Here is a 15,799-nt window from a genome sequence, read left to right as displayed (position 1 = left end):
GGGCAGCACCATTTCATGAGCTGAGGTACTAGACTATATAAAAAGGAGAGATCTGGGTGAGATGCATCACACTCTGCCTCCTCACTGTGTTGAATGTGACCGGCTGCCACAAGCTGTTGCCACTGTGCCTTCCTGTGCCACGATAGACTGTAACCTGGAACAGTAAACTGAAACAAACCTTTCTTCCCTTAAACTAACTTCTGTCAAGAATTTTGTCACAGCAACAAGAAGGTAACTGATACATGGTTACAAGCTACACTAATGCATTATACCCTTTTCAATTGCCCTTTTGACAATCTTGGATGATTGACCAGAGTCTTCCTAAGACCTAGAGCAAAATGAATATGAATTTCACAAGTAAAGGGTATATTGAATTCACTGTCATATAGCATATTGTGATCTGAGAGTAATTGCTAAGGGAGCAAAACGTGAAGGAGTACGCGTGTGTGTGTGTGTGTGTGTGTGTGTGTGTGTGTGTGTGTGTGTTTATTGAGAACTTCAATATATGATCATACATACATTGGTCACACTCCCATCAGCTTATACTCTTATCTTCTCTCTCCCCTGCCTCCATTCCTTTGAGAGTCCTCCTCAATGAGGTTATTGGTAATCACTATGGGATCATGAATACACCAATTAGTCTCAGTGGTGGTGGTGGGGAGGCAATGCCTCAGAGTACACCTTCATACCCTATGGCTCGTACATTTTTTTATCTTCTGCCCCCTTCCACAATATTCCCAGAGTCTTGGAGAGCATGTGGTAGGCCTCTTTAGTGTTGAGCTCTCATCAGCATCTGATTTTCTGTTTTGATGAATTTTGAGTTTCCTCATTGTCTACTGCCATCCCTCTGGAGGAGATTCTCAGGCCAGCAGTGAAAGAGGTACTCATTTAATCTACCACCTCCTCTATAATGTCTCCTGGGTTCTGGAAGATGTGATAGAGATGAATTGTCTCATGCTGGGCAGTTGGCTTCCTTGTCTTATACTGATGAGTCCTGGGAGAAGGGAATCATGGAAGGATCACAGGAGGGAATACTAGATTGAACAAAATATAGGAGTGGAAAGGTCTAGGAAAGACAGGGGTAAGGAGCAGAGGTGAGATACACAAAATTAATGATGGCATTAATTAGTTAGCTGATTAATGGTTAGCTAATTAAAAAATATAACTCTGTTTAAAACAGAGAGAGGTAAGAGAGGAATAGTTTGGTCACAAGCACCACCCAGCCAGGATGAGAAAAGCTTTACCCTAAAATCATAGGCTGTTGATGGCAAATTCCAGTGCCAGAACTGGATTACCTGCCATGGTGAGCTATTGATCAGGGAGGCCCCCAAAACAATATAGGACAATGCTAAAGCACTCGGTTACCCACCAGAACCAAATGGCAAAACCCTATTGCTGAAGACACCACAGTCTGTAGTCACAGGACATTGAGAGATCATGCTAGAACTTAGATGGAAGTCAGCTCCCTGATGGCTAGCTCTCATTAGTGGTGGAAAGCACCATGTGTGCTTCTGGAGGAATAAAATCACCAACAGCATGAACAAACAGGGCATCCTGCAGCTACAAAATTAACCAGCAAGACAAGATGTATACACTGGTGAGAGAGCAGCACACAGGCTATGGGGGTAATCAATTGCTCTCTGATCGGCTACAAAGCCTGTTCACTGGAAGGGAATTCATACCAGGTACTGAGAACCAAGTCAGAAGCCTATGGCTTAGAAGGTCATAGGCCCTAGAGGGAAGCTTTCCCTGTTCTTTAGCTAAAAGGAGACGTTATGCCCTTCAAACAGTCTTCTAAATCTCTATGTCTATTCCCTTTGATCCATGCTACTCTCACTCTTGGCTAGAGAATTTGTTTTTATGCTGGGCATGGTGGCATTTGCCTTTAATCCCAGCACTCAGGAAGCTGAGGTGGGAAGATCACTATGAGTTCGTGTTTGAAGCCAACCTGAGACTACATAGAGAATTCCAGGTCAGCTTGAGCTAGAGTGAGACCCTTCCTCAAAAAATAAAGAATAAAATAAAAAAATTTTTTTAAAAAAAGAATTTGCTTTTTACTTTTTGTGGGGAGGTTTCTTATTCATTTTTTTTCATTGCTGTGTAAGGAATCTAGCAATTTGTGCATGCTAGGCAAGCACCCTACCATTGAGCTCCATCACCTTAAAACAATGAGAGTTCCTTACTAGATTAACACCTCCCTGAGCAACGCTTACTCTGGTGTGGCAACAACACGGAGCCAGGCCAACTCTGAAACAATTTAATTAAATCAGAAAAGCTCTGACAGTTTCTATTCTTATCACAGAAAACTATAGAAAGGATAATCAACTCTCTGACTACACCATCTGGTCCTTCCTTCTATAAGATATTCCTTATCATGTTTACTCCACCATAGTGAGATATATTAAAGTCACAGAAAATTATTATTAAGAGAATGGAGTAAATTCTATGGATAAGCAGGAACACGATGGATATCCTTCCCAAGCTACTGTGAAATAATCATTGGGGGTTTTTTAGATGAACAATGCTTCAGAATGAAGTTATTGCCTTTCTTCTTCCATCTACTAAGCTTTGTAATATAGACCGGTTTACTTGAAAGCATTTGAATAAGTTGATATTCTCATCAATAGACACTTAGCAAGCACATCTAGCTAGGTACAGTATCAAACCTGGATGTGGCAGATATAAGAACAGGAAATGTGAATTTCATTTCAAGGGATTTTAACCTCATTGGTGAAGATAGGCAATACACATTAAATGCAGTTTGCATAATGAAACAATTTCCATGTTATACCAAATGAAAATTAAATCATTTAATTTACTGTTTAGCAAAATCCTTCAGGCTGATTAAGAACGTAAAATTCATTTTATCCTTATAGTTGCTGGTATTGTTTTCTGGTGTTTGAAAAATGTCTTGTCTCTGCTGGTGCTATCTCTGCAAAATGCATTCATCATGCTCAATATTTGTATTAATCTTCTAAGTCTCTGCCATAAATAAATCACGGGATGAGAGAGAGTCACCCTTCAATTTGTTTTATGGCTTAAAAACAGATTTCTTTTGAAAATGAAATGTTGGGGCTGAAGAGATGGCTCAGTGGGTTAAAGGCACTTGCTTGTAAATGAACTGCCAGTATAAATTACGCAATGTTCCTAAACTGTTAGGTAACCCTGACTTTTTTATGAAAAATTAAAATGTATGCATCAGACTGAATTTTGCTTCTTATTTACAATGCTGGTTTCACTGGCACAAACTACTGCATCTAATCCATTCTAAAACCTCATGAACTATGCAGCTACTTTCATGTGGTGACGTTAAGAGCAACCCGTGCCGAAGCTCACGTGCCGTGGCTGGATCTACCACTTCGTAGAGGTGGTAGTGATGCATGGCCTCTTAATGTTTAATCTCACAGTCAACGGGGCACCAGAAAAATGCTCTGTCCACAAACTACCACTATGTGTTCACATCTAGTAAAGATGCTGATTCTATTGTAAAAGTTACATTCTGTTAACAAGAGCATAAAGGGAATGCATGTAGACCTTACAACAATGAGATAAAGTCTTTGGCCCAAACTGGCCTTGAAATCCCAATGTTGCTAAAGATAACTTTGAATTTCTGATCCTTCTGCCCAGTTTTTGTTTTTGTTTTTTTTTTTTTTTTTTTTTTGTGGGGCTAAGATCAAACCCAGGGCTTTATGTATGCTAGGCAAGTACTCTACCAACTGAACTGTATCCTCACCCCCATTCTTTCTTCTTAAATTCATGTTTCCTGTCATTCCATGGTCTCACCCCTAGGCCATTCTCAAGGGACTTAGTGCTCTAACAAAATGTGCAGTTCTAGGAAGAGCTGCAACTCTGAGAGGCTGGTTGGATTTTGAAGGACTCTCAGGAAACTTCTAAGGGTTACCTTTGGCCTGTAGAAAGGTGCAACTAGGGTGGTGCATGCCTTTAATCCCAGCACTGGGGGAGCAGAGGTGGGAGGACTGCCAGGAGTTCAAGGCCACCCTGAGACTCCATAGTGAGTTCCAGGTCAGCCTGAGCTACAGATACTATCTTAAAAAAAAAAAAAAAAAAAAAAACAGGCATGGTGACACATGCCTTTAGTCCCAACACTTGGGAACTTGGGAGGCAAAGGTAGGAGGATCGCTGTAGGTTCAAGGCTACTCTGGGACTACAGAGTCAATTCTAGGTCAGCCTAGGCTAGAGCAAGATCCTACCTAGAAAAACAAAGACAAAATAGAAAAGAAAAGGAAATAAACTAAAGGTGCCACAGGATGTGGCCTTCTCCTATCTTCTCCTCTAGGAAATGAGAACCTACAAGAGACAGGCTGGAAGCACTTAAGGGAAAGCCAGGGAGTCTGAGCGAGGAAGTCCCGAAGGTGACTTGATAGTACAGTGGCTTCTTTGAAGCTGGTCATGTTTCCTCCTTAGGATGATTTCTTTACAGCTCAATGCATTCTGTAAACAGAGCTCACACCAATGAAAAAGATTCACTCCATGCACCAGAGATGCTGTGACCATGTATCTTACATGTTCTGGCCTTGCCCAGCAGTTCATATTTTTATTATCTTAGATTATACAACAACTGCTATTTAAAGAAATTCTATGCCTGAGCCAATATCTAGAAGAAATAATCAGCCACTTCAAGTGTGGGCTTTGAACATGGTCCTGGAGGTCAGGCTGTCTCAGTCAGGGCTGCAGCCTGACTGGCCTCTGAGACGTGTCTCTTGCTCCTCCTGGAGTGAGTGTGGTCCCTCACTTCCTCCTTCGCCTTCTCATGTGGCTTCCCATAGAATTATGAAAGCAAGGGGCACACTCAAGTCAATAAGTATCAAGAGATTAAATACAAGTGGGGAAAAAAAAAGAGAGAGAGAGAGAGACAGCCAACCAGATCAAGGCTATTTGAACCTTGGATGGTTAATCTCAATCATCAACATGATTGGACCAGGAACCAAGTAGATGCAGGACTCTTAGGTCTGTGAAAGCATTTCCAAGAAGGATTAACTGAGTAAGGGCGACTCTCTACCAGTCCAAGTGACCCTTCTGATGATAAAGAGGTTCTAGAAAAAAAAATAATGAAACAGTGCTTTTCCTTGGCTGCCCTTGGTCCTTGCTGGTAAGTACGTCTCCCCTGTTGCTGCCACTTCCACGCACCACGGCCTTCAGCCTGCCAATGTGGACTGAAGACCAGTGGCTCTCCAAGAATCCTCCAGGCCTTCGGAGCCCGACTGAGACTGCTGGCAGCCCCTGAGCTTGTGGGCTGGGCAGCTGCCAGGTTCTCAGCCTCTCCAGCACGCAGCCATTGTTGGACTGTCCATCCTGTGCCTTATAGTCCAACCTAACAATCCCCCTTTGTAAAATGTGTATTCATTCAGTCTGCTCTGCTCCTCTAGAGAGCCCTGACTAATAAAGATCCCAAAGCATCAAGAAGTAAGAAAAGCACCATAACATGCATAGTGAAACTGTCAAATGGGGTGGGGCAAAGGAGTGTAGATTATCTATAGATGATGATAATTTTGGTGTTCTTTTCTAATGCTGATGACTTCGGAGATGTCTTTGGTTCTCCTGCTTGTCTGATGCCCTCTGGATATGGGTTAGTAAATGGCTAGGAGGTGACAGGCAGTTCTATGTGGGCTGAACTCATTGCCCACTGTGTCACCCATGGGCAGTAAGCAATAGTGGACTTTTGTTTTTTAGAAGTAGGGTCTCACTCTGGTCCAGGCTGACCTGGAATTAACTCTGTCATCTCAGGGTGGCCTTGAACTCATGGCAATCCTCCTACCTCTGCCTCCCGAGTGCTGGGATTAAAGGCATGCGCCACCACGCCCGGCCCAATAGTGGACTTTTAATGTAATTAATTGTGATTTTTTTATAACAGTCAAAGATTCTTGAAAATGGCAAGGCATTCCCCTTTCAAGCTTAGTCCATCTTCAGTAATTAGAATTACAGGCCAAGCACACGCACAGCATTGTGAATCACTGTGATCAATCACAATGAGAGAGATCTGCAGAGTCCTGTCCCCTTTACGCTGCTTTCTCCCTGACACTGCCAGCCAAACTCATTACCAATGCTTACTGGTAATTCTCATCTGCATCTCTCTCTGTCTCTTTCCCTTTCTCTCTTTCTCTTTTAAGGTAGGGTCTCGCTCTAGCCCAGGCTCAGCTGGAGATCACTATGTAGTGTCAAAGTGGCCTCATACTCACAGAGATCCTCCTTCCTCTGCTGAGATACAAAGCATGCACCACCACTTCCAGATCCTTATCTGCATCTGTATGTAACCAGTGCCTAAATCACCATTTCTACTCAGTTTAAGGAAATTGCCCCATTTTCTTCATAAATACAATCACAACCTTCCTCAAGTTTTAAGAGGTGGTTAATTTAAAGATGTCTTAAAATAAAGACAGCTTATTAAAATTAATAACACTGGCTGGTAATGTTGCTCAGTGGTAGGGCACTTTCCTAGCATGTGTAAAGCCCTGGGTTAAATTCCTGTGTCTATAACAACAACAGAAATGCTAGCCTATGAACCACAGTGCTGAAAAATAGCTACTAACTATTCCTTGGTTATACTAATTGGGATTAATATATTTGTCTATACATTCACCCTAGGCTTAGTAGTACCTATGTTTTCTTTCTGTTGACGCAAGTCAGGGAGTATGGTGGTTTGATTCAGGTGTCCCCCATAAACTTAGGTGTTCTGGATGCTAGGTTCCCAGCTGATAGAAATTTGGGGATCAATGCCTCCTGGAGGCAGTATATTTTTGGGGACGAGCTTATGAGTATTATAGCCAGTGTCCCATTGCCAGTGTTTGGCATACTTTCCTCTTCCTGCTGTCCAGCTGATGTTGACCAGGAGGTGATGTCCACCCTCTACCATTTCCCCTGCCGTTATGGAGCTGCCCCTCGAGTCCGTAAGCCAAAATAAACCTGTTGTTTTTCCCCCACAAGCTGCTCTTGGTCAGGTAATTTCTGCCAACAATGCGAACCTGGCTGCAACAGGGAGAAATATGTTGATAACAGGTCTGAAATGTGTCGACAAAGAAAATAGTAGAATTAATTCCTCAGGGACCTGAGGCAAAAGTCAAAATGAGCTGGCTATATTTTTTTAATGCCTGCAGCCAAGATATCCCAACAAGCAGCTCCGATATAGATTTATTTATTTTTATTTACTTTGTATGTGTGCAAGTGGGCCTGGCAGGATCTCGGCCACTGCTAATGAATGCCCACCCAGCTTTATGTGGGTGGCAAGGAGCATCTTCAACTCCTGAGTCATTTCCCCAGCCCCTCCAACATGGATTTATAATTCAACAAAACTTACTAGTATCTACTGTGTGCCAGAAATTATATGAGATTAGATCAAAAACGATGCCTGAAGAGAAGCTGCAGAGGTTCTGTTTGCCGGAAAATCAAGGGTGGTCCTCAACGGAGTAATTGTGGTTATACTATAACCGCCCAGATCTTAAAGGAAATACAGACAATGCGTAAGCAGACTTTCTGATGGAGAAGATACCAACAAACTACCATCCCCACAGTGAAGAGAAGGAGAGGAATTGTGCATTGTTGTAGTTTGTCCCATATGGGCTTAGGTGCTTTGAGCATTGGTCCTCAGCCTGTGGCAATTTGGGAGATTTGTGGAGCCTCGAGCAGGGGAAGGACCTTGAGGTTTATTAGTCCTGCCCACTGGGTGTTTGTTCTGGGCTAGCTCACTGACACTACTTGCTTCCCATTGATGTGTGAACCAGGCTTTCTGCTCAGGCCTGCCTACTTTCCCCCACCATGGTGAAACTTCATTGCAAGCTCTTCCTTCCTATGAGCTGCTTCTGGCTGGGTGTTTTGTCCCAGCAAGATAATGGAGCTGCCGGAGGCCCTGGCCTGGCAATTACCACACCTGAACTCTGCCCTTTGCTGAAAGAACAGAAGTTTCTATGTGTTAGAGAACTTCATTTCCAGGGTAGGGTTAAGGCAGAATTGTGACATCATCTAAAGCAAAATTTAGTGTCAAGTATCCCTTTTCCTGTTGTGACAATTTGTGGATGTCCTGGACCTTTGAGCTCCCCACTGTGAAGCTCCTGAGAGGGGATAGTTAGGGTGACTGAACCCCTGAAGATAAAAAGCACAGGAAAATTTGCACTTGCTAGATGATCTGATTTCTTATCTCTTGACTAGTTCAGACCTGCTTTTCCACAATCAGGACCCCTCCTGGGAGGGAGGTCTTTCATAGGATTTAAACATTGTGGTTGGTCAAGTTCAGCCCCTGGAACTAGGTGCCAGGACTAATCTCTTCCTATCCCTAACCAACCAGCTGTCCCTCTGGCTCAGGTTAGCCCACCCCCATAAGGTTATAAGTACCTTTGCAAGGGGAGGGCAGGCTCTCTGTGTCTGTTTACCTGGGAACGGCTGCGGTTTTCCCTCTGGCTGGGCCTGGGCTGCTCTATCCAGGCTGAAACCCAGCCAGGAGGGCCCCCTAGCCCTTACTCTCCGCATGGGTTTTTTATCCCCTCCAGCTCCCCACATGGCAAGAGCTCCTTGAACTTTCTTTTTTCTTTCCACACTTTTTTCTTCAGGCCCTTCACTTGGAACCTCTAGCCATTTGAATGTCTTTACTTGGCTCTACTTCCCTCAATAAATATAATAATTTAATAACTATACTTTACAGTTTTCTTGTTTATTCAATTATTTGATTAGAAACGGACCTAAGGTTTGAGGTTCAAGGACTTTCCTGGGCCCTTAGCACCCTGTTACACACCTAAAAGTGTAACTTGGGCTTTAGGCAATTGGTTCCTGCTCTTACAACAGTTTTGTGGTTCCTTGCCAATACACCAATATGCCAACACACCAATAGATTTAGGGTATCCATGGATCCTCATATGAATTTAAAGAATTAAAATCAATAGACCAAGCCAGGTGTGGTGGCGCACACCTTTAATTCCAGCACATGGGAGGTAAAGGTAGGAGGTTGCCATGCATTGGAGGCCACCCTGAGACTACCGAGTGTATTCCAGGTGTACCTGGGCTAGAATGAAACCCTACCTCAAAAAAAAAAAAAAAAATCAATAGAACAGAGGGTAAAATTTGTCTCACTCTAGCTCATGAAAATCCCTCTACCTCTGCCTCCTGAGTTGGGAATAAAGGTATGTACCACCGTGCATGGCTTGCTTGCTTATTTATTTATTTAATTTTATTTTCAAGGTAGACTCTCACTCTAGCTCAGGCTTACCTGAAATTCACTATGTAGCCTCAGAATGGCCTTGAACTCTCAGTGACCCTCCTAACTCTGCCTTCTAAATGCCTGGATTAAAGGACTGAAAGTCTTTATTAGGTGAAGAGAAGGAAAAAGAATTAAGGGCTGAGCCAGGTGTGGTGGGACAAGCCTTTAATCCCAGAGTTCAAGACCAGCCTGGGCCTACAGTGTAAATTCCAGCCAGGTCAGCCTCAGATAGAGTGAAAGCTAACCTCAATTAAAACAACAACAACAACAAAAAAAAAAAAAGGTAGAAGAAAGAGGAAGAGGAGGAGGGGGAGGAGGAGCGAGTGGAGAGAACTCTTGCCAAGTGTAAGGCAGAAGGGGGTAGAGAGCCCACATGGGAGCAGAGGTCACTCCCCATCTCTGCTCAGATGAGATGAGCAAAGGGGGCCTTTCCAGAGCAGAGACCTAGAGGTTCGGGAGAAATGAATAACCAAAAAGAGGCCTGCCCACCTGGTAAGCATCTCTTTATAATCTTACTGTGGTGGGCTGTACCCTTAGGCTCAGGTGAGCCTGAGAGAGAGCTGATTGGTTTTGGCTCAAGAAATGGCTCAGGAAGATGCCAACAATGACTCCAATTTGTTGGCCTGAGCTTAAGCAACCAGAATGTCAAGAATAGATTTAAACCATAATTTAAAAGGAGAACTCTTTTTTTTTCTTTTCAAATTTTAATTAACAATTCCCATGATTATAAAAACAAAATCCATGGTAATACTCTCCCCCCCACCACCACTTTCCCCTGTGAAACTCCATTCTCCATCAGATCTCCTCCTCATCTCAATCAGTCTCTCTTTTATTTTGACGTCATGATCTTTTCCTCCTATTATGATGGTCTTGTGTAGGTAGTGTCAGGCACTGTGAGGTCATGGATATCCAGGCAATTTTGCGTCTGTTGTAAGGAGTCCTACCCTTAATTTGGCTCTTACATTCTTCCACCACCTCTTCCACAATAGACCCTGACCTTGGTCCACAATAGACCCTGACCTTGGAAGGTGTGAGTGATATTGGAGTACTGAGCACGCCTGTCATTTCTTTCCAGCACCATGAGGCCCTCTGAGTCATCCCAAGGTCACTGTCATCTGAAAAGAGAAGATTCTCTACCGAAAGTGACATTAGCATTAATATAAGGGTATGAACAATAAGAGAAGTGCTTACTGGGCAGTCGATAAGCATAATATATACATTTAGCCAGACACCATCAGATGTTATACCACTAGGGCTCATGACTATCCTGTTTTAAGTTTTCAGTATCATAGATAGATTCCCTCCCATGAAGCGGTCCTCCAGGCCCATTACAGGGCAGTTGGTTTCCACCATGATAGACGTGCCACTGTTGCAACCACTGGCCCATTTGGCTTGGCTGGCCAAATATAAGGCTTGCAGTGTCCGCTGTTGAGTATCTTCACTGGTGATTTCTCTTTCTCCCATTGAACTGCATTCAGAATTGCTTCTTCCAGCTTTCTGTCATCTGGTCTACATGCAGGAGGTTTTCAGCTCAGTTCCAGCAAGATTTTTCAGTGGCCATGGAGCCCAAGTATGTGGAGTCTTCAGCAATAGGGTCTTACCATATATTACTGGTGGGAAACCAAGGACCTTGGCAATGGCATATAATGTTTCGGGGACATCAGGGACCTCCCTGGCCAACAACTAACTGGAAGGTATCCCATTCCTGGCACTGAAAATTTTCTAGCAATAATCTATGTCTCATGAGTGTTCCATTGTCTAAAAAAGTAGGTTTCCATATGATTTATTTATATCATTTTAGATTTTTATTAGCCCTTCCTCCACCTTTCCATTACCCAATCTCTTCCCCTGACCTCACTTTGGGCCTATTCACCCCCATTAGTCTTCTACTTACATATATACAATACCATCCTATTAAGTACCCCCCTCCCTTCTTTTCTCTTCCCTTTATATCTCTTTTCTACCTTACTGGCCTTTGCTACTGAGTTTTCCTCCTACTCAAACAGAAGTCCAATCATCTGTAGCTAGGATCCACATATGAGAAAGAACATGTGACACTTGGCTTTCTGGGCCTGGGTTACCTCACTTAGTGTAATCCTTTCCAGATTCATCCATTTTCCTGCAAATTTCATAACTTCATTTTTCTTTACTTCTGAATAGAACTCCATTGTATAAATGTACCATATCTTCATTATCCTCTCATCAGTTGAGGGACATCTAGACTGGTTCCATTTCCCAGCTATTGTGAATTGAGCGGCAATAAACATGGTTGAGCAAGTATCTCTAAGGTAATGAATGAGTTCTTAGGATATATGCCTAGGAGTGCTATAGCTGAGTCATATGGTAGATGTATGTTTAGCTGTCTCAGGAACCTCCACACTGATTTCCACAATGGCTGGACCAGATTGCATTCCTACCAACAATGTAGAAGTGTTCCTCTTTTTCCACATCCTCTCTAGCATTTATGGTCATTTGTTTCCATGATGATAGCCAATCTGACAGGAGATGGAATCTCAACGCAGTTTTAATCTGAATTTCCCTTATGACTAGGGATGTAGAACATATTTTTTTTCGAGGTAAGGTCTCACTTTAGCCCAGGCTGACCTGGAATTCACTATGGAGTCTCAGGGTGGCCTCGAACTCATGGTGATCCTCCTACCTCTGCCTCCCGAGTGCTGGGATTAAAGACGTGCGCCACCACGCCCGGCAAACATTTTTTTAGATGCTTATATGCCACCCATATTTCTTCTTTTGAAAACTCTCTATTTTAGTTCCATAGCCCATTTTTTAATTGGCTTCTTTGATTTCTTATTATTTAATTTTTTGAGTTCTTTATATATCCCAAATCCTCTATCAAATGTATAGCTGTCAAATTTTTTTTTTCTGATTCTAAAGGTTGCCTCTTTGTGTTATTCACACTGTCTTTTGCTGTACAAAATCTTTGTAATTTCATAAGGTCCTAGCAGTTAATCTGTAGTTTTATTGCCTTTGCAATTGGGGTTATATTCAGAAAGTCTTTGCCCAGACCAATATGTTGAAGGGTTTCCCCTACTTTTTCCTCTAGCAGTTTCAGAGTTTCAGGTTTGATGTTAAGGTCTTTAATCCATTTGGACTTAATTCTTGTGCATGGAGAGAGACAAGAGTCTGTTTTCATCCTTCTACAGGTACATATTCCATTTTCCCAGCACCATTTGCTGAAGAGGCTGTCTTTTCTCCAATGAGTATTTTTGGCATTTTTATGGAATATCAGGTGGCTATAGCTACCCAGCCTTACATCTGGGTCCTCTATTCTGTTCCATTGATCTACATGTCTGTTTTTGTGCCAGTACCATGCTGTTTTTGTTACTATGCCTCTGTAGTATAGCTTAAAGTCAGGTATGGTGATACCACCAGACTTATTTTTGTTGCTCAGTATAGTTTTAGATATTCAAGATTTTTTTGTGATTCCAAATGAATTTTTAGATTGTTTTTTCTATTTCTGTGAAGAATGCCATTGGAATTTTATGAGACCCTTCCCTGGTGCAATCCCAGTTACCTTGGGTGATTTTGGTCTCAGTCAAGTTGCTGCCTGGGTCGTCGGGCTGCTGTTCTGATTTCTGGAGCTGGGCACTTGCTTTTCCTACGGGGCAAACCGAGCTGCTGCTGCTGCCTCTGCTGCTCCTATAGCTGCCACCACCGGAGCCACCACCGCTGCTGAAGCTGCCGCTGCCGTGACCACCGCCGCTGCTCCCCCCGAAGCCGCTGCTGCGGGATCTGCCGCCGCTGCCGCTCCTGGGTCCGCTGCTGCTGGGGCCGCTGGTACCGGTGCTGGAGCCGCTGATGTTGCTGCAGAACTCTGCTCCTGCTTGGGTCCCGCTGTCAGCCCAAGTTGGCGTGGCCGGGTCCCGGGCCGTTGCTCTGTTCGCTGGAGCTGGGCTCAGGCGGTGGGGGAGGGGAGGGAGCCGCAGCTGCTCTGGTTGTCTCGCTGCTCCATGTGTTCTAACTCGCGGTCTGCTCCTCCCCTGCATGGGGATTGCATTAAATGCATGGATTGCTTTTGGTAAGATTGCCATATTTACAATATTTATTCTTCCGATGCAGGAACAAGGGTTGTTTTTCCATTTCCTAGTGTCTTCTGCAATTTCTCGCTTGAGTGTTTCCTTGGTTAGGTTTATTCTAAGGTACTTTATTTATTTATTCATTTATTTATTTTGATGCAATTGTGAATGGGAGTGATTCTCTGATTTCATCCTCTGTTTGTTTGTTGTTAGCATATAGGAAAGCTACTGATTTCTGTGCATTTATTTTGTATACTGCTACTTGGCTATAGGTGTTTATGAGCTCTAACAGTATGCTGGTACAGTCTTTAGGGTCCTTTATGAATAGAATTATGTCATCTGCAAATAATGATAACTTGATCTCTTCCTTTCCAATTTGTATCCCTTTTCCATATGTCTCTAGCCTTATTGCTATGGCTAAGATTTCCAATACTATATTAAATAAAAGGGGACACAGTGGACACCCTTGTCTTGTTCCTGATTTTAGTGAAAAAGCTTCCAAATTTCCCCAGTTAGTAATATGTTACCTGTAGGCTTGTCATAAACAGCCTTTATTATGGTGAGATATGTTTCTTCTATTCCCAGTCTTTGTAGGACTTTTATCGTGAAGGGATGTTGGTTTTTGTCAAATGCTTTCTCAGTGTCTAATGAGATGATCATGTGATTTTTGTCATTCAGTCCATTTATATAATGTATTACATTTATCGATTTGTGTAGGTTGAACCATTCCTGCATCTCTGGGATAAAGCCTCCTTGGTCAGGGTGAATGATCTTTCTGATACAGTCTTGTATTCTGTTTGCCAATATTTTCTTGAGAATTTTTGCATCTATGTTCATGAGGGAGATTGGTCTGTAATTTTCTTGTTTTGTTCTATCTTTGCCTGGTTTTGGTATCAGGGTGATGCTGGCTTCATAGAAGGAGTTTGGGAGTATTCCTTCTTTTGCTATTTTATGGAAAAGCTTCAGAAGTGATGGTGTTAGTTCTTTCATGAAGGTTTGGTAAAATTTACCAGTGAATCCATCTGGGCCTTTGCTTTTTTTAGTTGGGAGATTTTTGATGACTGCTTGGTCTCCATACTTGTTATAGGTCTATTTAAGTGACTAATATCATGTTGATTTAATTTAGGTATGTCATATAAATCAAGGAAATCATCCATTTCTTTCAGATTTTCATACTTAGTGTAGTATATGTTTTTATAGTATGTCCTTATGATTTTTTGAATTTCTCTGGTATCTGTTGTAATGTTGCCTTTTTCATCTCTAATTTTATTAACTTGTGTCTCTTCTCTTTGCTTTTTTTGTGGGATGTCCTTACTTCTCTGTCTATTTGAATGAATAGCTTTGCAGGATAAAGTAAGCTTGGTTGACAGTTGTTATCTTTCAGAACTTGGAATACATCACTCCATACTCTTCTGGCTTTTAAAGTGTGTGTTGAGTAATCTGCTGTGATCCTGATGGGCTTGTCTTTGCAGGTAGCTTGATTTTTCTCTCTAACTGCTTTCAATATTTTTTCTTTGGTTTGTGTGTTTGGTAGTTTAATTATAGTATGGCGAGGAGAGGTTCTTTCCAGGTTTTGTCTGGCTAGGGGTTCTAAAGGCTTCCTGTATCTGCATTGGCACCTCTTTCCCAAAATGGGGGAAGTTTTCGTCTATGACTTTGTTGAAAACACTGACTATGCCTTTGAAGTGAAATTCTTCTCCTTCTACTATACCCTAAATTCTTTTGTTTGATCTTTTCATAGTGTCCTGAATATCTTGAAATTGCCTTTCATACTTTCTTATTAATTTGTCTTTCTCTTTTTTGGACTGTATTAGATCTGCTACCTGGTCTTCTAGTTTAGATATTCTGTCCTCTCTTTCATCCATTCTACTGGTGAGATTTTCTACAGAATTTTTTATTTCATTAACTATGTTCTTCATTGCTAGTAATTCTGTTTTTTCTTTATTATTTCTATTTCCTTATTTATGTCTTGTATTGACCTCTTTATATCATTAAATTGGTGTCCTGTGTCTTCTTTGATTCCTTTTATTTCTTCTTTGACTTCTTTGAGCATAATTCTAATCATTCTTTTTAAATCTTTCTCAGGCATTTCCTCTAACTCATTCTCATTGGAGGTCATTTCTCATGCATTAATACTTTTTGGTGGATTTATATTGTCTTGACCTTTGGTGTTTCTTGTGTTATAATGTATATATTTTTGCATCAATTTATTAATATATATTTTGTATTAATTTAATGCTTGGACTTTCTAGTTAGCTGCATTATTATTAGATGTATGAATCAATCTGATGTTATATATCTTCAGGGTAGGAGCTTAAGGTGCTGGGTGTGGCTCTCAAGACTCTCATGGTATCTACAAAAGTGACCCTAGGTGTTGGGTTTGCCCGCTATGAGAGTTTTTAAGTAGGCTGAGTGGAACAAAATACAGGTAGATTCTAAAATTTAATTAAGCAATGTACACTTTCAATGAAAAACAGCAAGAGTAGCTATTTATGCAAGAGTAGCTATTATGACAACCAGATCCTCTACCAAAATCACTGTTCCTTAGGGTGTGTCGTAC

This window comes from Jaculus jaculus, chromosome 1 (genome assembly GCF_020740685.1).
Source record: "Jaculus jaculus isolate mJacJac1 chromosome 1, mJacJac1.mat.Y.cur, whole genome shotgun sequence".
In the NCBI taxonomy this organism is placed as follows: Eukaryota; Metazoa; Chordata; class Mammalia; order Rodentia; family Dipodidae; genus Jaculus; species Jaculus jaculus.
The sequence above is the reverse complement of the archived record's forward strand: the minus strand, read 5'-3'. Positions refer to the sequence as shown.